The following is a 23,182-nucleotide window of genomic DNA, read 5'->3' on the forward strand; positions in this document are numbered from 1 at the left end:
CAATAGAGTGGAATCCGATGCACAATTGGCTGACGGCCAGTCCGGGATTTGCCCTGATGCTCACATGAAGGCCAGATGGGATAGGATGCAGCTCACCTGCGACCCCAGTGAGGATAAGCACGAGAGAAGATGGATGGATGGATGAATGATGGATGGATGGATGGATGATTGATGGGTGGATAGGTGAATGTATGATGGATAAATGGATGGATGGATGGATGGATGGATGGGTGGATCGGTGGGTGGGTGGATGAATGAATGATGGATGGATGGATGGGTGAGTGGATGGATTAATGGATGGATTTGTGGATGTATGAACAGATGGATGGAAGGATGATGGATGATGATTGATGGGTGGATGGATGGATGACGGATAGATGGATGGATGGATGGGTGGGTGGTTGGATGGATGATGGATGGATGGGTGGGTGGATGGATTCGTGGATGGATGATGCATGAATGGATGGATGATGGATGGATGGCTGATGAATGGATGAACGGATGGATGGATGGATAGATGGATGATGGATGGATGATAGAAGGGCGGTAGGATGGATGGATGATGGATAGGTGGGTGAATGGATGGATGGATTCATGGATGGATGATGGATAGATGATGAATGGATGAACAGCTGGATGGATGGATGATGTATAGATGATGAATGGATGAACGGATGGATAGATGGATGATGGATGGCTGATAGATGGGCAGTAGGATGGATGGATGATGGATAGGTGGGTGAATGGATGGATGGATTCATGGATGGATGATGGATAGATGATGAATGGATGAACGGCTGGATGATGGATAGATGGATGGATGAACGGGTGGATGATGGATAGATGGATGGATGAATGGATAGATGATGGATGGCTAGGCTACACTACTACAGCCAGCTCATTGCGGGACAATAAATTTCATATTTATTCCCATTAACAAAACCTCATCATGGCTGAATCTTTGTATCAGTGATTTGTGTACTAGTAAGGGAGTCCTTGCGTTACAATTGAATTCCGTATGTACGGTGGCGATATTATCCAAATTGGTTACTTCAGTTGTAATGTGCCATTGTCTACCACTAACTCGATAGTGAAGTCATTATAACAATAAACTTCTTTTTTTTCCCCGGGGGAAAAAAAAAGAGGAAAAAAAATTAATAAAAAATAACAATAAACTTCTTAGCCAAAAATATAAAACAAGCACATCAAAAACACTAAGTACTTTGGTAACGGAGCTTGTCTTCTTGTGCTGCGTGAATGAACCGTCGGAAACAAACAAACAAACAAACCCCAGTACAGACAAACAGATTCAATTGGCATCCCTGCATAGATCCTATCACTATGATGTCACATGTGGCAAAAGCCAAAGTGATATCCAGTGGCACCACTAGTAAACACACACTACAATGTAATTTGACCAAGACAGAATGATTGAGAAAACCGGGTAAATGACTCGAATGACTATTTTAGCCTTCTCCTCTGCTGGTTCGAATGCGGAATTGTCAGTCGAAAAGAAGATAATACATGAGGAAAATTGCTTTGAGGCAAGACGGAATGGTAGCCGGAGTTTACATTAAAACTGGTAAATCGAAAAATTATACTTATTAAGTAGTGGTGCAACGGATCACAAAAGTCACAGTTCGGATCGACTTTCAGATCAGAAAAAAAAAAGAAAAAGAAAAATATATAGTACTTTGTCTCCATTTATTTTGTAAAAGCTTTTTCCCATTAAATAATAATAATAATATTAAAAAAAACTATTCAAAATCTAAGATAGCTGTTTAAGATTTAGTGTCTTCATTTATTTTGTAAAACACTTTTTTCCCCATTAAATTAAAAAAATCTATTCAAAATGTTTAATATAGCCGTTTAGGATTTAGGAACACAACTTTAAGTGCAATTAGGCGGCAGGAACATTCTTATTTTAGACATGGCCCATGTGTAAAATAACAAGGTATTAATGGCTTAAAGTTGTGTTCCTACAATCTAAATGGCTGTTTGACATTTTGAGTTGGATGATTTTCTGTTTTAATGGCAGCGAGTTAAATTAAGGCCCATTTCCTTCCTTTAAACATGGAGAGGAAATTACAGAGTAGCCATAGTGCAGAATATTGAAAAAGAATTCAAGTAAATCAGGTACCAGCTGTCAAACTCATTTACAACCACCAGCAAGCCTCTCGTTGCTAATGCTAACAGCTAGCTGCTAGCAACTTACGACGGAGACTTCTGCCGTATCATACAATGACGGCGTAATTAATTAGCGGTTTCTTAGCGTCCTACATTAGTGATTGTATATGAGTTCGGAATAGCGCTGCATTGATGTCGGGCGCAACTTTAATGTCAATCAAAACTACAATAAAGAAAACCTTAAACGTCTAAAAGGGAAGTCAAGCTAGCCATCACGCCACAATGTGGGCCAACTTCAAAGTAAAAGTCTACAAAGGCTATTTGCTTTGTCGTCAATGTATTATTTGGTAAACTTTACTTTGAAGTTAGCCTTAGCGTAGACATTGTTACGTTGAGTATGTTTCAGCTACCTTGACATGTCTGAATGATGTCGACTGTGAACGCGCACTGTGCTTTTTTTTTTTTCACCAACCAATCGAACCGTGGGGCCTGATCCGAACCGACCACGGATCAATGATGATTCGTTGCACTAACTATTGAGGTAAATTTGGTCGGGCAACCAAAAACACAATGTCAGTGTTTTAGTTCAGCTCAGCGGCTGTCAGCCATTTTCTGCCATTTTGTGAGACAAAATCAAATCTGGCATTGGAAGTCGGGGATGGTTTCAGTTTCATAGCGCAACCGGCATGGGATATACCCATCAACGAAGTGACACAATCCAAACCCCAACATCCCCCCCACTCCAATGTGTTACTAATGCAACGTGCCAGTTGCGTTCATTCCAGTGATAGCTTAACCGCAGAGGTCGGCCTTATCTCCGAGGACTCTTCCATTACGTCCAGGCTAACTTTTTGTGCTTGTTGGTCGCCATGATTATCGGACTATTTCTCATTGAGCGTCCTGTTTGCTGCAGGGGAGACGAGGTCAAGCGGCGGGAAGCGCCTCCCTGTCGAACAACATTCACCTTTGTCACCTTTTCTATCGCGCCGGGATAAACGCACATCAAGTACAGTAAGGGGGGAGATCAGAGCACCTCACAAACACAAGCGCAGACTCCCCCCCCCCCCATTAAATCTTCCTGTTGTTTATCTCCTAATTGACCTTATCTCTGTTTATCTAATCTCTCGCTCCATCTTTCTGTCCCGCACAATCTCTCCGATTCTATCCGGGCAGTCGCATCGGCGTAATGGACAGGGGGCCTCCACAGGTAATTATTCAATCAGCCTCATAACCTTGTGGCGGTTTGGGCGGCCCACTAATGCACTCACCCAAATGGAGCCGGCCACTTTGACTGCTAATCCTACGGAAGAGCAGAGTAGGATGAATGTCAGCGGTGTCGTCTGGGGAAAGGTATAATCTGCCGAGCGGCCGTGTTATTCCGTAAAGGAAATATTTGGGAAGGGAGACTTCATGAAGCGGTCGGTGGCAGAATACGGCTTTTTGCCAACAGCTGCCGGGATCAACCTGTACCAAGTGTGACCGCAGGTGTTTTCAATGCGTTGCTGCTACATATTCATAAGCGTGATGTGCACGTGTGTGTGCGTGACCCTATAGAGTCGCGCTCTCTTGGCACAGTGGCGGCGGCGAAAGAGGCGAGGGCACTGCGGCGAGCTTCCGCAGGCGTGCATTTCGCTGGCTGCTCGCTTTGGCTCGGGCTCTTGTTTATTTTCTGCAGGGACGTTTTAATTAGGGCCTCCAGCTGTCAGAGGTTCGTTAGCGCGCCCCTCCTCTCCCCGGGCCGGCCCACCCCGCGGGGAGTCGGCGGCATCAGGCAAATGAACACATTTGAGTCAAACGGCACGCAGGCTGACAATAGCCCGTCGCCGCCACGCCAGCGGCTCCCCGAGGTGGAGACATGGTTGTTTTATGCCTCATCTCCTCAACCCCTGGGGCCCCCGAACGGAGCCTGGCCAAGACTGACAATGTGCTCACTGCCATCAGGCAAAAGGTGAAGAGCAAGACAGTGAGGAAGGACAATCAATTGTTTTTTCTTTTTATGTGAACTGCAGATTATGATTGTGTATTATTTACTAGGAATGGCCGATGGACTGTATTTCTTTGAATATGGGAAGAAAAAAAAAAAGTCAAGTGTTATGTTCATTATGTTTTGATGGGATGGGAGAATCTCTCTGGGATTTTCTGAAGTGAAAACTGCATGGATGAAGATGAACAACCAATAGCTCACCGCATATTGTTCTTTCGACAGCAAACGAGTTGAGTTTGAAGAAACGGAGCCGTTGCCGGTTGCAGATCAACAATCAGGTCCACACAATCGAAGGAATTCTTAATGTTCGGTTTATCGTCGGGGTCAGTGTCACACCTGGTTGCAATCATATGGATCAATAAAATACTTTTTTGAAACTAAGCAGCTCTATTTGTTATATATTTTCTTTTGGATGTATCCTTCCGACTTCTTACTCTTGCCAGGTTTTAGTCTGGGGGCATAATTTTTCATCCCCTATCTCGTCCATTCATATTTATTTTTCATTAGCCAATTGGGCACAATTGAATTGTGCCCCGAAGCAAGTGCCACACAAACTCCATGTCTGCGGATCAGGACAGTTTTCTCCAAGTACTCCTCATGCAATGTGATTGGCTATTTGTCTGTATGTGGCCTGCGATTGGCTGGCAGGTAATCCATGGTTTCTTTCTTTCAACCTTTCTTTCAACATTTTGCTTTCGTTCAACACTTCTTTCAACATTTCTTTCTTTCTTTCAACCTTTCCATATTTCAACTTTCAACCTTTCTTTCATTTCAACCTTTCCTTCTTCCAACCTTTCTTTCTTTCAAACTTTCAACCTTTCTTTCTTTCAAACTTTCAACCTTTCTTTCAAAATTTCTTTCAACATTTCTTTCTTTCAACATTTCTTTCTTTCAACATTTCTTTCAACATTTCAACCTTTCTTTCTTTCAAACTTTCTTTCAACATTTTTCTTTCGTTCAACATTTCTTTCTTTCTTTCATTCAACATTCCTTTCTTTCTTTCTTTCAACATTTTTCTTTCATTCAACACTTCTTTCAACATTTATTTCATTCTTTCAACCTTTCTTTCATTTCAACCTTTCTTTCATTTCAACCTTTCGGTCTTTCAAACATTCAACCTTTCTTTCAACATTTCTTTCTTTCAACCTTTCTTTCAACATTTCTTTCAAAAATTTTCTTTCTTTCAACATTTCTTTCAAACATTTCTTTCTTTCTTTCAACATTTCGTTCTTTCTTTCAACATTTCTTTCAACATTTCTTTCTTTTTTTCAACCTTTCTTTCAACATTTCTTTCAAAAATTTTCTTTCAAATTTTTTCTTTCAAATTTTTTCTTTCAAATTTTTTCTTTCAAAATTTTTCTTTCGTTCAACATTTCTTTCTTTCTTTCAACATTTCTTTCTTTCTTTCAACATTTCTTTCTTTCTTTTAACCTGAAAATGAGATTGGACAAGCGCTATAAAGGCTGGACTTCCCCTACTGGACAACAGGGTTATGTTGCAAGAGACCAAGTTCCTCAAAAGGGAAAATCTGTCATGGTCTCACGAAGCCACGGTTGAGTTATTCAATCAGAAACTGTCGTTCACGTTTCGTCATTACCAAAAGCACGACACTAAGGTTCGGAAAAGGCCAGCTAGAGTCCAGACCAAATTCCAGTTGAAAATGTGTGGGAGTGGCCTCTGACACATTTGTAGCATTTTTGCGAGGAAGCTTTGTCAACTGTTGCTGTGCCGGAAAAAAGACGGAATTCTTTAATTACTGCAAACCTGTTGCTCTCAACGGCCTCTATACACCAATCCGGCATCGGAAGTGGGTAAATGACCAGATGTCGGTATACGCCGTCTGATTCAGGCGGTCTTGGCTTTTGATCCCTCTGATTGGCTGTTAGCTAGCGAATCAGTGCACGGGACAAGAGCAGGAAGTGACGAATGTGGATAAACAAGTGATGGAAAGTCTTTACAATTTCGCTCATTTTGCGCATATCACCCTTTGATTTTTAAACGTACAATTTTTGTCATGCATGTTTTATCCTGCCAACTGGATTTTGAAAATGTTTTCATGAGACATTTATTCTCAGCATTCTGCAGTGTACACAAGCGCCTTTCCTAAACTGAAGGTAAAACCAAAATGCACATATTAAAAAAGCTATACCTAAGATATTCTGGAGGATAATATTTTAGGCAAACAGTCAATGTCCAATATCAGGGAAGATGTAGCGAAAACACGCTTGGAAATCACATGAACAGAATATTTGATGTTGCTGGTTTTGCAGCTCTGCTTTCATGTTGTTGAGTAGTTATAATTGAGTGTCTGCAGCGTCGGGGGAGATGAAGTTTGGTATTCTGGTTGGAGGGCTAAAAACTACTTATCATGCATTACGGCCCTGCTTGGACCTCAGGATTTGGAAGTCAAAAGAGTTTCTAACGTTTTTTTTTTTTTGCGCCTGCTGATCAATCGACAGCTGCTGGACATGACAGAAGCACCCCCCCCCCCACACACTTTAAAAACGCCCTAAAAGCGCGTCGCCATCTCTTGATATTCCATATTCGCACTTGCTTGGCATTCTGCCTCCGTATGCTGCGGTTGACCTTGACGACTGGGGGGGGGATCGTTCCCAATCCAAGGTTCTCTCTAACTCTCAAGGGCCCCACCGCCACACTTCTCCAGCCCTTTGGCCGACACCCACTCCTCCTCCTCCTCCTCGTACCGCCGGCCTCTTTGCTCCTCCCTTGCCTGGGTCATTAATTATCTAATGGAATCAATACAGCGTTAGATTGGACCGGAGTGACCCCGCCCACCCTCGGGTGACTTGACAGAGGTTCTGAAGCATAGGAATGATGCGCTCCTTCGAGTCGGAATGTCCCGAAAAGGGGTGGAAAACTGAATAAAGACATGGCCGATTAATAAATGATGGGCGAAGGGGGAGGTTGGTGTGGCAAATCAGAGAGAAATGATGGGGGAATGAAGATAGAGACGGGGTGTGGGGGCGGGATAAAGAAAGGGGGTGCTGCTGATGTTCGCCATTGGTGATCAATACAGTTCTCCTCCTTGTCTTTTATTACAAGGAGCTTTGGTGAGCCTCCCTTTCATGTCAACGCCTCCTCATGGAATCATCAGAAAGACTGTCTGCCCACTGCACACTGATTACCTGATATGGCGTAGATCCGTATCATACCGGTATGATCCAGTATTTTGCCCCTCTCATAAGGTAACCAAAACATTCGAGAGTCCTCTCAGAATGCTGCACTGCGGTCTGACAACTACAGTCATAAACATATTGTTATATTAATGCCTCTATGAAAGTGTCAATCAAAATATGGTATTATTATCTGTATAAAGGCAATATGAAGACTTTCCCCCCCTGACAGCTACTGGATCAGGTCAGGCTGACTTCTACACAAGAAGCTTGCTGTTATTATGCCAGTTGTTATACTTCAGGGCTTTGTAGCCTAATGTCATCTCGTTCACGACAGGAGATTCTTCAGGGGAGGAAAAAAAAGCAGATCGTTTCTTTTTCGACTAAAACCAGACATGTGGGATTAAGCAGATTTGTCAGAGAATTAAAAAACAATTAAAAGTTATATTAATGAGTCCTGTGGTAGCTGAACTGCGTGTTAAAGAAGGCCGGTCTAATTAGAAAAGCACACATCAGTTTAATCTCTGCAGGGGGAAAGGGCTTAACATTCGATTTACGAGAAAGTCCACTGTAGAAAGTTCAATGTGGTAACTGACAATTAATGGACACTTCATTAGGTACACTTGCACACGGCACAGTTAAATGAGATCCAATAAATGAGCTGTTTGAAAGACTTGCAAAATTGTGATGTCATGAAATCAACAATGCGATTATAAATGTGGTTATTATTGTTATTTTTGTAAATGTATCTCGACCATAGCTGTCATTTCTTTTGTGTTAATTATGGGCAGATGTTACATGTTTTACTTCTTTCAGCTGCCTTTCGTCTCATTAATAAAATTTTACTTTTACAAAGCGCAATAGCCCATAATGTTTGTTTGCTTTTTAATCGTTACCTGACTATGCGCTGCATGTACTGTACATGTGATTTTTGCAATAGTTTGTCATTTTTATTGCTGCTACTAGGCAACACAATTTAAAAATAAAGGATTTACCAAACCTAACCTGGTGTACAACCACACTGCAGCACCCTGACAGATGTTACTAATATTTTGGGGTTATCTTGGCCGAATTGCGTATTTCTAAGCCATTAGGGGTGTCAGGCGATTAATTTTTTTAAATCATAATTAATCGCATGCCTTCAATAGCTAACTCACAATTAATCGCAAATAGTACAATAAAATGTACAATACAATATTTTTTAAGTTTTCATAAAAGTGGAAAAAATGTGAAATTAATAGAAATATGTGCGCATCTTTTTTCCATTGATACAGTAATGTCAAAATAATTCATACATTTGAGTTGAAATAAAAAAGATGCAAAAAAAAAACTAGTGTGATATTGATTTGTGTTGAGGTCTTTTTTCTGCCACTAGATGGCATAATTGCATTTGTAAGGCGTGGCAGCTCAGTGCATTTTTCTTTTCATGTCAATCTTTAACATGAAGCCACTTGTGAAATTCTGCACATTTTTTAAATTGCAAAATAAAACTTGAGCCCGGTCTCCACAAATATATGCATTATTATTCAAATTATTACTGCAAAATTTGGACGTGGATGTGTCTGTTGCATTGTGACTGGAAGGGACGGTCATTAATCGCGCCCCTAATATATATATATATATATATTATATATATATATATATATATATATTTAAGTAAATGAGGATTTGGATACCTCTCGATATATTTTAAAGTGGAGCATATGGCAAATGGAGTCCTGGTGAACGAGCAGCGAGTCCTGCTGACTGTGGAAGTGCAGAGTGGACTGGCCTGCTCTCTATAAGGCTGAAGAAGCTAAATCCACTCCCGTAGGCAGGGACCACATCAGCTCTGACCTCCAAATAACCACAGGCCATTGCACAGCGCACAGGGTCACAATCTTATACAAACACACACACACACACATGCGCTAACATGGACGTATCAATTAGCAAGGTGCAAAAGTCAGCGTTCAGAAAATCTGTGTAGGAATGCCGGATATCCGCCGGCTTCGTGACGTTCCCGCAAACTTCCATACACTCACTTGCTAAACTTGTGTGACTTTACTACATCATATATATAGACACAACAAGAGAGGAAACAGACAGATGAAAATTAGAAATGCACCTCCTCATGTGACACCGTGCAGCGAGTGTGTGTGCGCGCGCATGGGCCGGTGGATCCCTCCAGGCCGGCGTGTGAATGACAGCGGGGGTTATGTAAGGAGCCGCCGCGGGGCCCGAGTGGACAGTCCGAGCGGAGATCAGGTCAGCCGAGTGTGACACTAAACACATCTCCCTGACACCGCGCTGACACTCTCTGTCACAGACGCACACACACACTGTCTGTCAACGCTCTTCAAGAACACACACACACACGTGCGCACACAAGCAGGAAGTGTGTGAGCGGCTGTCTGTCAATACGGCCGACACTGAGCACCTTAGAGTGTGTGCGCGTGTGTGGAGAAGAGACGAACGCAAGCGAGAAGGAGAGGTGTGTATCTTTTTTTTTTTCTTGGGTCACATGCATCTTAAATAGATTTACAATGCATCCGCACAAGGCAAATAGCATTTAAAGGTCATATAATTTGAAATTTAAACAATTGATGGGGAAAATGTTGAAGAGGATTTTTGTTGTTGTTGTTAAAACAGTCATTATGACTTGACGGCATTACATGATAAATATAATGTGTAAAAAAAGAAATAATCTTGTGCCCCTAAATCAGGGGTGTTCAAACTTTTTGCTTTTACAGGAAAATCAAAAGCTGCGAGGGCCATATTGACATTGACTGACTTTATTAAACACGGTAAAACCAATCAATCAAGTGTATTACAGCTAGTTTAGCCTTTTTGTAAAGTTAGTTTTTTAACACCTGTTAAAGGTGATAAAGGCAAAAAGTTTGGGGTGGCCCACAGCCCTGTATCCCACTAGAATAGATCCGCCCCTGCGCCATGAGCAGATGTCCACATTCAGAACCAAAACAAGATTAATCGCTAATATGATGACATTAGTATAAACTTAAGGATTTTAATATGAACATTATCTTTCAAATTGACGTAGGAGGAACATACGGTAAAAAATACTTTTTACTTTTGCTCGTCAAGTACATTTCAGAGCCTGTACTTTTGTACTTTTACTTGAGTAATTATTTGAGTGAGTACTTTTACTTTTACCAAAGTTGTTTTTGACACAAGTAAATGCACTTTTCCTCAAGTACTTTTCCCATCTCTGATGCCAGGGGCTGCTATGAAACGGACAGCCTGGGGGCCATTTGCGGCCCCCAGGCTGTCGTTTGGACACCACTGTGCTAAATTGATTCACAGAAAATAACCAATCAGAGACAGGGGACGACTTATGAAGTGTCAGTCATTCATCTCGACTTTGAACAAAATGAAACTTTAAACTCATATTAGTTTCACTTTTCTGGGGGTAACGGGCCAGCGCAAAGTTGTGGAGGTGTGAAAATGATTGTCGCCTCTGCTTGGTTGTTTTTCTTCGGGGGCGGTGGTTTTATTGTATATCATTTTAGAGGGGCGAAAGACAGCTGATTTTTTTTAACACATCATATTACTTAACTCATTTGCTACCAAAAACGTATTGATACGTTCTATTTAAATGTTTTAAGTGTCCCACAGACGTATTTAAACGTTTTTAATGTTTTTTTTTTTTTTTAATGCTAGCGCATACAAAATGCTTTGATGCACCAACCAATGAAAAGTGAATCAATGGTAGTAATTACAAAAAACGCAACAGCAGGTGGCAACAGAGCATAAGAGATCAGCAAGGGCCATGTTGCAACAAAGCTAGTTTCCCCACTGTTTTAAACAGATTTGAGAATAATAATGAAACTTAGCTATATTCTAATACTAATTGCTGCAAAACCGAAACAGATAAAAATATATTTTTTTCCCTGATGAAAGAAGAGACTCTAATCTTTCTTTTGGTAGGTTCCATGTTTTTATAGCAAGAAAACACAATATTCTGTGGGCCTTGCAAAATCAGTCAAAATCCAGTAAAACAGCCGGGCGGGAGCAAAGGGGGTTGCTTCAGTGAAAATAGCTGGGAGTGAAATGAATTGATTTCAGTCAGTTTGTTGTTAAAAATATTACTTGTAAAAATGACAATTCAGGGAAACTTTGCATATGTAGCTATGATGTACATTTACGGGTTTCACAATCAAAACCCATAACTACGATATGTTCCACATTTAATTTTTTGTATTACTATTTGGCTTTTTCTTTGTGACAGAAGAGTTCAGGTGACGGCAAAGCAAAAAAGTAGCCAATACCAGCGGGAATTGATTATGGAGAAACTGCAAGAATCCAAGACAGACTAGATGGAAGCGATCAGGCGCGTCGCTCCCGGAAACGTAAACATGGACACGCACAACATTGTGGAGCGATCACATCATTAAAGACGGCCTTTTTACAAAATTACAGATTATCTATCATGCGTCCAAGGAACTTGTTTCCACACTTGAATACATCTCAGATACCGATTACATGTTTAGGTGCTGCTCTTTTGGTTAGCAACATAGTTCAATATTAAGGAAATACGATATTGACCTTAAAACTGATTTTAATCAACCTCTACAAAAAAAAAACATCTTTCAAAATGACAGCAAACTGGAATTTGGCATCCGGGACTGGATTAAGGTGGATTTCTGGGGTTCCCCTGGAAGTCTAATAAAATATAAACTACTCTTATTTCTCGCATTGCTTATTTACATGAATTCACGCGGCGTGGTGATTAGCTATGCTCAAAAGAGGTTTTTGCTATAATGGTGGTAAAGAGGATGCAAAGCTCACAGCGTGATCATCAAAAAAGAAAAACACACACACACAGAGGTGCTGATGCGGGGAAAATGAGACTTCTCCCGATGCCGCCTTTAAAACGCGTTCAAATTTCTTTCTGCTCATCGGGGCAGGGTCGCTCGCCTTTTGGCGGCGGGCACGGCGCCTTAGATGGAATCCAAGGAAGAAGCCGGGGCCCTAATGAAAAAGGCCTAAAGGTGGGTCACGGGCGAGGCATATGTATAAATATATATACTTGCACATGTCAGGACTGAAGCGGATGGAGAGGCTCAGAGGCTCAGCGGGCCCATGCACGAAATGTGATGACGCGGGTCTGTTTCTAGTCAGGGGCGCAATCCCATTTTTATTGGCGCTCCCGGCGCCGAGTGACTGCAACGTGAAAGTGAAGAGAGAAATATTCCTCTCCTTTTTGGAGATGAAAATTGCAACTGAGAACTTTTTCTGTATTCTCTTCATAGAGCAGGCTGGGATTTTGCGCATTTATCCGTGGCAGCTGCCATTCAAGCAGGTGCGTTTGCCACACCAACGACTCAACTCAGACCTCCTCCAAGGCGTGACAATTCACGTTGGAATTTTGTCAAGAAGAAATTTTCTTGAGTGGAATGTGTAATCCTGCTAAGAAACCTTCTTAGCACTTCCGGGGGGGAAAAGTGAAACGGAGAAAAGCACAACGTGGATCTAGCGATCCTTAAATGTGACATAAACGCAAAAAAATCTTTTCCCACCTCAATGACAGCAAAGAGCTCAACACCGTGGGAGCGGTCAAGTGACAACAAAGTAGTGGTTTGACGCTGTTTACTTTGTGTGTTTGTCACAGTCATTGTGCCAAGTCGGACCACCTGCTGCAGACTGCCTGAAGGCTCAGCCGCAAAACTGTGACCAATTCCGCCTCTGCAGGTGGACACGGACACACTGCCTGGTATGTTATACATACAGCGCACACACACACACACACACACACACACACACACACACAGTGAAAGCGGCGAGCCGTTATTATCAAGGACAACCTTCACAAATAACTTGATCAAAAAAGCAAATATTAAGGAGGCGAATGAAGTGGAATGTGAGTGGGAGGAACCACTTCAAGGGCATTTGGACTTCTTTTTTTTTTATCAGATGAAAAAAGTCGCACAACAAAAGTTTGAGAGGATGTGAGAGCCAATAGAAAGTGTGTGTACAAGCAAGCATGCACGTGCGCGCGCGTGTGTGTGTGTTTCAATTTGCATTATCTACTCACCTGACGGGCATTTCCAGCTTTGGATGCGCGGCTTGTGATGTGATCCACTTTGTCTCTCTCTCTCCTCCTCTTCTGCGCTGCCCCAGCTCTGCCCTGTCCTGGGTGCCCCCCCACCACCCCACCCCGCCACCTCGATCCTAAACACAGCAAACAAACACTCTGTTTGTGTGTGCGTCAAGCGATGTGTGTGCGTGTGTGTGTGTGGAGTCGAATGGGCTCGGGACCGGGGCAGCGTCTGTCCTCTCCACCCCCCCCCCCCCCTCACCCCCCTTCTTCCTGTCCTGCGCCTCCCTCTTTCACTTTCACAGAAGCAAAGCCGGACACATCGTGGACTCCAAGTGTGTGCGTGTGTGTGCGTGCGCGTGTATGAGCTAGCTGATGTACCTCTCCTCGCCTCTTAGACTCACTTCACTAACACTCTGCTCCGCTGCCTCCAGGAGATGGACTCGGATTAGGACACAGCCAGTGTGAGAATCTCTTCTCTCTCTCTCCCTCCCTCTCGTCTGTCTCTCTATCAAGCCGGCGCGCTAGCCTCCTTCCCTCTCTCCTCGCTGAAGCTCCTTTCTTTCCATTTCCTCCAGGGAAAGCTGTGCACACACCAGTTGTCTCTGCCTTCAGCTGCTCCCTCTCCCTCTCTCTCTCTGTCTCAGTCACTAGTACATATAAAAGGCATGCTTGTTCAGCCCCTCGCCTCAGTCTCTTCCTGGCGCTCTCTCGCTCTCCGCCTGCCTCGCGCTTTTCGTTTATCCCCACCTCCCTCGCCCCCCCCCTCCACTCCCCTCCTCCCCCCGCACCCCAACCAACCGAGCAACCAAGCAAGCCAGCTACCTCGCTCGCTCCCTCCCTCCCTCTACACTTTTTCTTTCTCACTGTCAAAGTTGCCTTTCAAATGCTGATGAGCAGCCGGAGCGAAAGAATGAGAGAGAGGAAGGGCGACGGAGGAGTGGACCACTCAAACAAGTGGGGAGATTCCGTCACCCCCCCCCCCCCCCCCCCCCCCAAAAAAAAAAAAAAGAGACACGTCCCGTCCGGTCCCGTGCGGGTATTAGAGGCCACAACATTAGGGACACCTGCAGGAGACTTAATTGACACTATCAAGAAGGTATTCAATTGTTTTCATGTTAAATGCAGTGATTAGTTTCAGCACAGTGGTTAGTGTCTCGCAGTTTTGAAGTACGGGGTTTGAATCCGGGATTTCTCCCACACTCTTTCTTACACTCTAAGAACAGTTGGGTCAAAAATAACCCAATTATGGGCCACAAATGGACAGAGACAATTCAATTTGGCCCAACTTTGAGTCAAAACTTGGGTCATTTTGTATCAAACAACCGAGAAAACTGGGTCAGATCGTCTACTTGGGTCAGTTTGACCCACCTTTGGGTCAAAAATACAACGCAGGAACTTGGGTCTACTTGTTTCTACTACTTGTTTTATACAAAATGATAATTTTTTTCTTTTGGTGCAAAACAACCCAGAAAGTTGGTTCAAATTAACCAAAGTAGAGGATTTGACCCAACTTTTTGGGTTAGTTTGATCATCCACCCACCGAAAAAACTTGATTTTGTATAAAACAACCCAGAAAGTTGGGTCAGATCCGCTACTTGGATCAATTTGAACCAACCTTCTGGGTTGTTTTGCACCAAAAGAAAATGTCATGATTTGGTTTGGGAGTTGGATTTTTATTTTTTTTTGCTTTTCTGTCATGTTTTGGCTTTTGTTTGAGTTTGTTACCTTCGTTTCAGTCGTGATCTGTGTTTTGTTATGTTGTCCTTGGCTGTGTCCGAATGTCCACCCTTGTCCCCTAACCCCTCATTCACTACATAGTGGCTTAATATGTAGTGCCCTCATTCTGTTTGGCGATTCAGACAGCCAGCTCACTACTTTCTCCTCCTCGCATATCACATGACCACCTCTTACGAAAAACTTAAATCACCGACTATTTATTGTGAATGAAAATGTTTTAAAACTGTACTTTATTTCCTTTGTTCTACATATTTTCAACTAAAACGAAAACGCATCGGATTTGATTCCGCCATGTTTTTTCATACTCGCAATGCATTGTGGTCTATATCAACCCGGTTGCGTGAACATCGATGTTCACTACTTGTCAGAGTGCATTGTGGGTAATTTTGAGTGCCCTACATTTTTGTTCTCTGGACATTCGGACGCCACTACAAAATGGCGCGACCCCTAAATCGGGCACTTATAGCGAGAAGGGCGCACATTCGGACACAGCCTTTGTGTGCCTCCCTATTCTCGTCAAGCATCTCAGGTCCACCTGTGTTTGCCTGCCCTTCCTCATGTGTCAATCAATCAGTGCCCTCTGCCACTTGTCTTGCCCAGGTGTGTCTCGTTGTGTCAATTAGTGTGTGTGTGTATGTATATGCTGTGAAGACGGAAGCGTTTTGAAATCTTTCCACTCTGGAGCCCGTTTTCAAAAGTGATCGGTTTCAAGCCCCGAAACCGCACCGTCATGTGGGCGAACGGTCTAAACCAGTGGTGTCCAAACTCGGTCCTCGAGGGCCGGTAGTCCTGCAGGTTTTTGAGGTTTCCCTGCTCCAACGCACCTGTTCCAATCAACAAGGTCGTTATCATGCTTATGCAGAGCTTGCTGATGAGCTTCAGCTGTGTTGGAGGAGAGAAATATCCAAAACCTGCGGGACTACCGGCCCCCGAGGACCGAGTTTGGACACCACTGGTCTAAACGGTAAGAAACGTGTGAGGATACATTGAAACGGGCTTTCGTGTGGACGGGGCCTTAGTCTCTTGTCTCCCCTCTGTCTGTGTCAATCAATTGTTGTTTTTGCTCGGTCATGGTGCCGTTTTTTTTGCGTCGTTGACCCCCCCACACACACACACACAAACACACACAAAAACAGCAGCAACATGATAAAAAAGATGCATCTTACTGTTGAGTTATTTATCCGTGGACACCATGTTTGTGGCCTATGCTCTAAAGTGTGAATCTGAGTATGAATGGTTGTTTGTCTATATGCGCCATTTGGTTGGCTGGCGACCAGTCCGGGGTTTACCCCACATCTCGCCCAAAGCCATCTGGGAGAGACTCCAGTTCACATGCAAACCTAATGAGGAGGAGTGGTACACAAAAACGGACGGATGGATGGATTTTTACAATCACAGTTTGCTAAAGTGCAACGCAGCATACTCAGAGCTCTTTCTAATATTTTGACCCTCTCGTGTAGCGATATAAAATTTTAAACAGCTGCCAGTATGATGGAGCGCAGTTCTGCACCACTACACGCAAAAATCACAAACTTATTGCTGCATTTGTTTAATTGATTAATTAAGGTTAGACTTTTAGTGTTTTTTTGCGGAAGAAGAAAAGTGACGAAGGGCAAGCAACTATATCCGGAAATTACAAAGAGTACAATAAATACAAGAAGAAGGTTAAACAAGGCAGAATCAGTAAAGCACACAATAAAAGAAAAAGTCCTAATTAATAATAATAATAATAGAAGAAAAATCAACCCATTTGCTATCAACAGAAAATGACATCACATCACAGCTCACCTGTTTTTTGGGTTTGGTCATGTGACTTCAGTCGATGGTCCAGTGAGCTCCGCCTCTTACCTAAGGTCAGCTGGGATAAGCTCCAGCTCACCTGTGACCCTAAAGAGCAAAAGTGCCTTAGAAAATGGATGGATGGAAAATGTACACTTGTATAACTTTGAAACTGATGGAAAAATAAACGTTCCTCATCTCAAGTAAAGCTACAGGAAACATCAAAACACTGAATTAAGCAGACTAAGTACAACAGTAAAACACTGAAAGTAATAAAGCTGGCTAAATTTTAAATGCATTTTAATAAGTAATTGTAGAAGTTCTCAATTTTTAAAATCCAACTTAGAATGTTATATGTGATAAGAACAGGACATTTCATTAGGTACGCTTGGAAGAATTTTTCTCGATAATATAAAGACAAGCAATACTTCTCGAATCTTCGCACCCACACTTACAAGCCGGTGCGCAGACTGCAGCAGTTTTGAGGCATTTAAATAAAGCGATAAAATCATAACATTTGACATATTATGCAGGAAATAGCATAAGCGAGGGCGACATCATTTTACATTGTGGCACATATGGTTCCATCAGTATATCAACATAAGAAAAAAATAAAATAAAGATGGGCTGTTGTTAACGTGTGAAAGATGAAGCGTGAAACGTCAACCTTAATGACTCTGGACCTTCATGAGGACGATTTGTCTTCAGCGTTATCTTGACACTTAAAGAAATGTTTGGCTACTCTCATGATATGATTAATGAAAACTCTCAAAATAATAATAATAATAATAATATTCAAGTGATTTAAGGACTTTACAAACACAGGCAAACTGTGTGATATCAGCAAACTTTATCCGCACGTCACCTCCTAAAAACATATATATTTATTATTGTAAGCGCTGTAAATTTGGCGCAGTTTGAACATTAACGCAGTGTTCTTAAAGATGAAAGTTAAAAGTTAAATGTTAAATGGACTGAGATTATAGCTTTAAACAGGCAGTATTCTTAAATACATATAATACAAATACAATTCAAATACGTTTGCTTCTATTTCATGTTTTAGATGTTGTAAATTCTATTTGTATTTGAGTGAGTCTTTCACGTACCACTAGAGGGCGCCCACAAGCCACAAATGGTACTTTTATGTGACGCCACTATAAAAGCATATGGAAAAGGGAAAATGTGATGAGAACTCAAGAACCAGAATTTAGACAAATTCCGCTTAGTGTATAGTGAGAATGTGAAGTGACTCACCTCCCAGTCACAGTCAACCCCTCCTCTGGACAGTTGTCATCGCATCCTGCACACATTGCACAATTTAAAAATAGATTTTTGTTTTAAGAGGCGGTGCTTAAGAACACACTTCTGTTGTGTCAAATTTTTTACTTTCAAATGTGACTAAAATATGACCTGTCCAGGCTATAAAGGTCATATGATAATTTTCTCATGGGAAGATCAGGGTTGAAAAACAAACAAAAAGGGAGGCTGTATTGTGGCTAGTATGTCTGGCTCACAGCTCGAGGATTCTGGGTTCGAATCTCAACTCTAATTTTCCAATGTAGAGATAGCGAGGTGTACCGTATTTTCACGACTATAAGGCGCACGTAAAAGTCTTAAATTTGGTCAAAATTTGGCGCGCCTAATAGTGAGGTGCACCTTTTGTGTGCACGAATTCCAAAATCTGTAAGTGTAACTGTGTGGGAGCATTTCTGCTGACATATCGCTTATATACAGGAAATATGGCCCTGGTTGAAGACTGGCAGGCATGAGAACCCGAAAGACTCAACTGAAAGATGACGCGAGTCTTTCGGTTTCTCATACCTGCCAGTCTTCAACCAGGGCCGGGTTTCCTGTCTCGGTGCTCACCGCTTTCATTTTATGGAACTGCTAGAGCGAGTTACGCCACAATTTGCGAATGGATCTTGCACTAATGGATCTTTCGCAAAAGCCGGCATCATTTCTGAGGCGCTGCACGATAACGAGAGTGACTCTCACAATGCTACGATGACGAGAGGGAACCTGCCGTGTTTGATGGAAAATTAGCCCAGCTGTTCGTTTCAGATACAGAAGATGAGGACTTTGACAGATTTGTGGATGAGGATTGATCAAAAGTCACATGAGTGCATTGTTAAATAATTTAATAAAGTACAACTGAACTCAGTTTTGCTCTGCTGCCTTTTTAAAAACATACGCTAGCATTCATGCTAGCGTATGTTTTAGCGTGCAAGCATGCTACCATGTTTTAAGCTAGTGTATGTTTAACCGTGCCTGCCTAATGCGTGTGTTAAATAGAGAAATAGCATCCGTAACTGAGACTGCGCCTTTTAATACTTATGGTCGTGAAAATACGGTAAACTGATACCGAAATCAGGATCCGTCTGCATTTGGTGCTCTGTCTACCAATATAGAACCTTCGCTAACCTGAGTGTGAATGGTTGTGATTGACAGGCGACCAGTCGAGGGTGCACCCTCCCTCTCCCAGAAAGTCAGCCGAATAAGCTTCAGCTCACCGCCGACCCGAAATGAATCCGTTTTATAATCAGTTGTGAAACGGAAACAAATTGGGAGTGGCTTGTTTTTTCGACCTTTCCAATTCCAGCAGAGCCGGTGATTAAAATGGCGGCAAATCAAGTCTCAAGTCCTCGAAGCTTCCGTATGAGGTCTCACTATATGAGCAACTAAAAATGGATGCGTATTGATGGCAGACTGTGAGCGTAAACAGCCCATATACGTTTGAAGGCGTGCACGCATGTGTGTACGTGAGCAAATAATCACACTCTGACTCACTCAAGTATACTCTCTATACCAAAATACACCCCACCCCCCCACCCCGCCCGCCTTCCACCTCTCCTCTGTTCGTTCCCCTTGCCCTCAAACGCTACTCAGAATATTGATACATCACCCCCACCTCGTCTTCCTTTCCTCCCTCTCTCCCTCCATCACTCACTTTCTCCGCTGAATACTGATAGGCTGTCTAGTCCGTGGTCTGAGTTTCAAATCTCTTCCTCCCGTCTCTGCGGCTGGAAAAAGCGCCGGCATAAAGGAGCAAATAGCACACAAGTCAGAGCACAGAGGTAGACATAAATTCACTTAAGTACCATTTCAGATTATGTCAAGCCAAAAAAAAAAAGGAGGGGGGGGGGTAACATTGTGGGAAGATGAGGGGAGAAGAGGAAGGCAGGGGGGGGGGGGGGGCATGAGAAGAAAAGTACTGCTTTGATTGGCCGGGAGCGGAAACTGGCCTGAGTGGTCCGGCTGCACGGTGGCGAGCGGGCGGGCCGGCGACAAAAGGGAAAAGACGTGTGAAAAGTTCAGGCAAATGAAGACGCATTCAGGGGGTTTTGTACGACAACCTCCCGCCCGACTCATTGTGGGACATGTCAGCCGCGGCCCGGCGCGGGCGGGAGGCAGGAAAAAGGGGTGGGGGGGGTGTTGAATGATGTCGTCAATGAGCCCCAGTGAGCTCCCCCTAAACGCACATGCACGTACACACACAGCAACAAAACAGACAGACAACATGTTGCTTTTCTCACACAAGGTGCAAAAGCCTTTCAGGACTTGTGTGTTTAAATATGTGCGTGCGTGTGTGTGTGTGCTGGCTCGTTCTGTCTGCATAAGAAGTACACAGACATTCAGAGAGGGGGAGAGAGTGTGTGTGTGTGCATGTTTGTCCTCCAAGACTTCCCCATTTGTCCTTGAAGCAGACTTGCAGGGAATATGTGTCTTTCTAATAGAGAGAGAAAGTGTGTGTTTGCGTGTGCGTGCGTGCGTGCGTGCGTGTGTGTTCAGGGGGGGGTCACTAACTTGAGCAAACTAGCACTCGTCGCTCCAACAGGGGGCAGGATGTGACAAGCAAGTTGGAGTTTCCACTGCTGAGAGGAACAAGGGCATGTGGACCGACGGCCTCCTCTATTCGCCACATATTTTTGGGAAACTATTAAATCATATTGCAGGTATGTTTGTTATCCATTTCAAGTGAAGATATAAAGAGGTATTTGAAATACAAATCGGCAGAATTATTTTTTTAAAAAAAAATGTGTTTGTTTTTAACAATACTATAGGGCTAAATATTGTAAAAGAGTCAACCGTTCTGCCTGTTTAATCGGCTGATTAAAATCGGTTATCAGATTATTATTTTTGCCCAAAGTGGATGGCTGTCTTTATTATTCAAGAAAAATATTAATCCAAAACAGGATTTGTGTCCAACGTCCACATAATAAATAAATAAATAAATACATAAATAACACAAAGAGTGCCATTATCAGAATTTTATTCTAAATATCGGCATCAGCCTAAATAAAACTCCATATCAGTCAGTGGAACATCTGGCAGAGCACAACAAGCACAGAATGACAATTGAAGTGATGGTATTGGAAGTGTGAGTGGAAGAGGCGAACAAATACTCAGATAATTTGGAAGAAGCCAGTAACTATGTAAAAGCCATGTTTTGTTTGATTTAGCCCAGGTGTGTAAAATCTTGTTGCTGAAATGACCAAGGAAATGCAGAGCTGTGATATGCCATGACTCCTTCTTGTGATTGGCTCCAAGCATGTCCTTAGATCATGTAGAGCAGTGGTGTCCAAACTCGGTCCTCGGGGGCCGGTAGTCCTGCAGGTTTTGGAGGTTTCCCTGCTCCAACGCACCTGTTTCAATCAACAGGATTGTTATCAGGCTTAGTAGAGCTTGCTGATGAGCTTCAGCTGTGTTGGAGGAGAGAAATATCCAAAACCTGCGGGACTACCGGCCCCCGAGGACCTAGTTTGGACACCACTGATGTAGAGGCTCCAAAATTGCATTGCTCCTGTATGTGGTGATAATTTTTGTTTAAAAATAGAAAAGATCCATTCTTAACAACGCCTCTCATTTTGCTTATCCATCCTCATCGCCACAATAACCTGCGTTTCAGATGCAATATTTACAAACACAAAATCAGCCACAGTAATTCTGTCTCAGGTTTGATGAATCACATTAAGCTAAATTAGTCCATTTGCATCTACTCCTCCCGGTATTTTTCGCATTTGATTAGAAATGTGCAAAACGAATTGTGCAACTACTTTGGCTGGCAGATGCAATTCTGGTGACGCTCAGTTTGCAGATCTGGTTCCAGTCTGTTTGTGTGCACAATAAAATTTGTGCCCATTTTTTGCGCCACAAAACTCTAAGAAGTAAGGTCCTATGTCGCGTATCCCCGAAACAAAAACATGGAGGTGCTCCAAATTGTGGGTGTGACAACATTAAGATCTACTGGAATGTTTTCAGCCTCCACTTACAGTAATTTAGATCATCCTTCAGACTGGAAAATTCATTTACACGCCTTGATGCATCTGAGACACTGTTTACATTCGTTGATGCTGTTTTTGTCATTCATAACCAACTTTAAATAGGTTTCCGTATTTTTGTTTTTTTGTTTTTGTTTAGTGTTATAATACCGCAACATCCGTGCTAAATTTGTTAGCCTGTCTACAGTGTTTTGTATTGCGTCTTAGCATTAAGCTAAAGCAGTTTTGTAAGACTAAGTTATGCGAGCTGTTTAATACATAACATGTAATTGTCTTTGTTTTATCTTTCGTTTTGCAAAAACTTCAATGGTTGAAGCATTTAAAAAAATAATAAGAAGAAGAATTGTTCACTATCTGTTAGGGCAGTACACAAATCAGTACTGGCTCAAATTGAGTATGAATTTTGAATTGTGAATTGGCCATTGATAACGAATGCCAAATCACAATTTTTCGGATTCGAGTCAGAACGGGTTCTAGCATATTGTCGTCATATAGGATGTCTGCGTACATGTGGCGTAACTATGTGGGGAGTGCACATGCGTGAAAGTTACGTACACGCTACGTAGCATCAGACACAAGGACGTAATAAAGCCCTAGCTAGGCAGTATCCTAGCAACAAACATAAGGAAGTTTGCAAATTTGGACGCCAGACCTTAGGTACGAACTAGCTTAGTGCTAGCGAGGACAAGGCTAATACAACACAGCGGGGAAATATATATATATGTGTGTGTGTGTGTGTATAAAAAAAAATTTAAATCACAAATCCAGACCAAAAAAAGCAACAAGGTTACTTGTAAATCCAGGTTTAGGTGAACGGTATGGGAATTCTTATTTATTTATTTTTTTTTTCTCACGCACGCACGCACGCACACACACACGCACGCACACACGCACAAACACACATACAAAAAAAAAAAAAAAAAAAAAAAAGGGAGAACAATGATGATGACATTTCAAATGATCAATACTGAGATCTCCCAGAAAAAAAAAAAAAAAAGTAAATCCAGGTACTGTATATTTTGTTATTGTGTCTTTTTTTTGGGGGGGGGCAACTAACGGCCCCTAAAAATGATAATATAAGTTGCCTGTATTACATCATATG

General features: G+C 42.5%; 1 protein-coding gene across 2 annotated transcripts in view; it reads right to left on the reverse strand.

Annotated features, from left to right (window-relative positions):
* The window catches only part of npas1 (neuronal PAS domain protein 1), a 62,496-nt gene extending 49,068 nt beyond the window's left edge, over positions 1–13,428 (reverse strand). For both annotated transcript variants that reach the window (XM_077566629.1, XM_077566628.1), the window contains exon 1: positions 13,280–13,428. The gene's annotated coding sequence lies outside the window, so the exon portion shown is untranslated. The remainder of the gene's footprint in view (positions 1–13,279) is intronic.
* Positions 13,429–23,182: the final 9,754 nt, after the last annotated feature.

Source organism: Vanacampus margaritifer, chromosome 5 (genome assembly GCF_051991255.1).
Source record: "Vanacampus margaritifer isolate UIUO_Vmar chromosome 5, RoL_Vmar_1.0, whole genome shotgun sequence".
In the NCBI taxonomy this organism is placed as follows: domain Eukaryota; kingdom Metazoa; phylum Chordata; class Actinopteri; order Syngnathiformes; family Syngnathidae; genus Vanacampus; species Vanacampus margaritifer.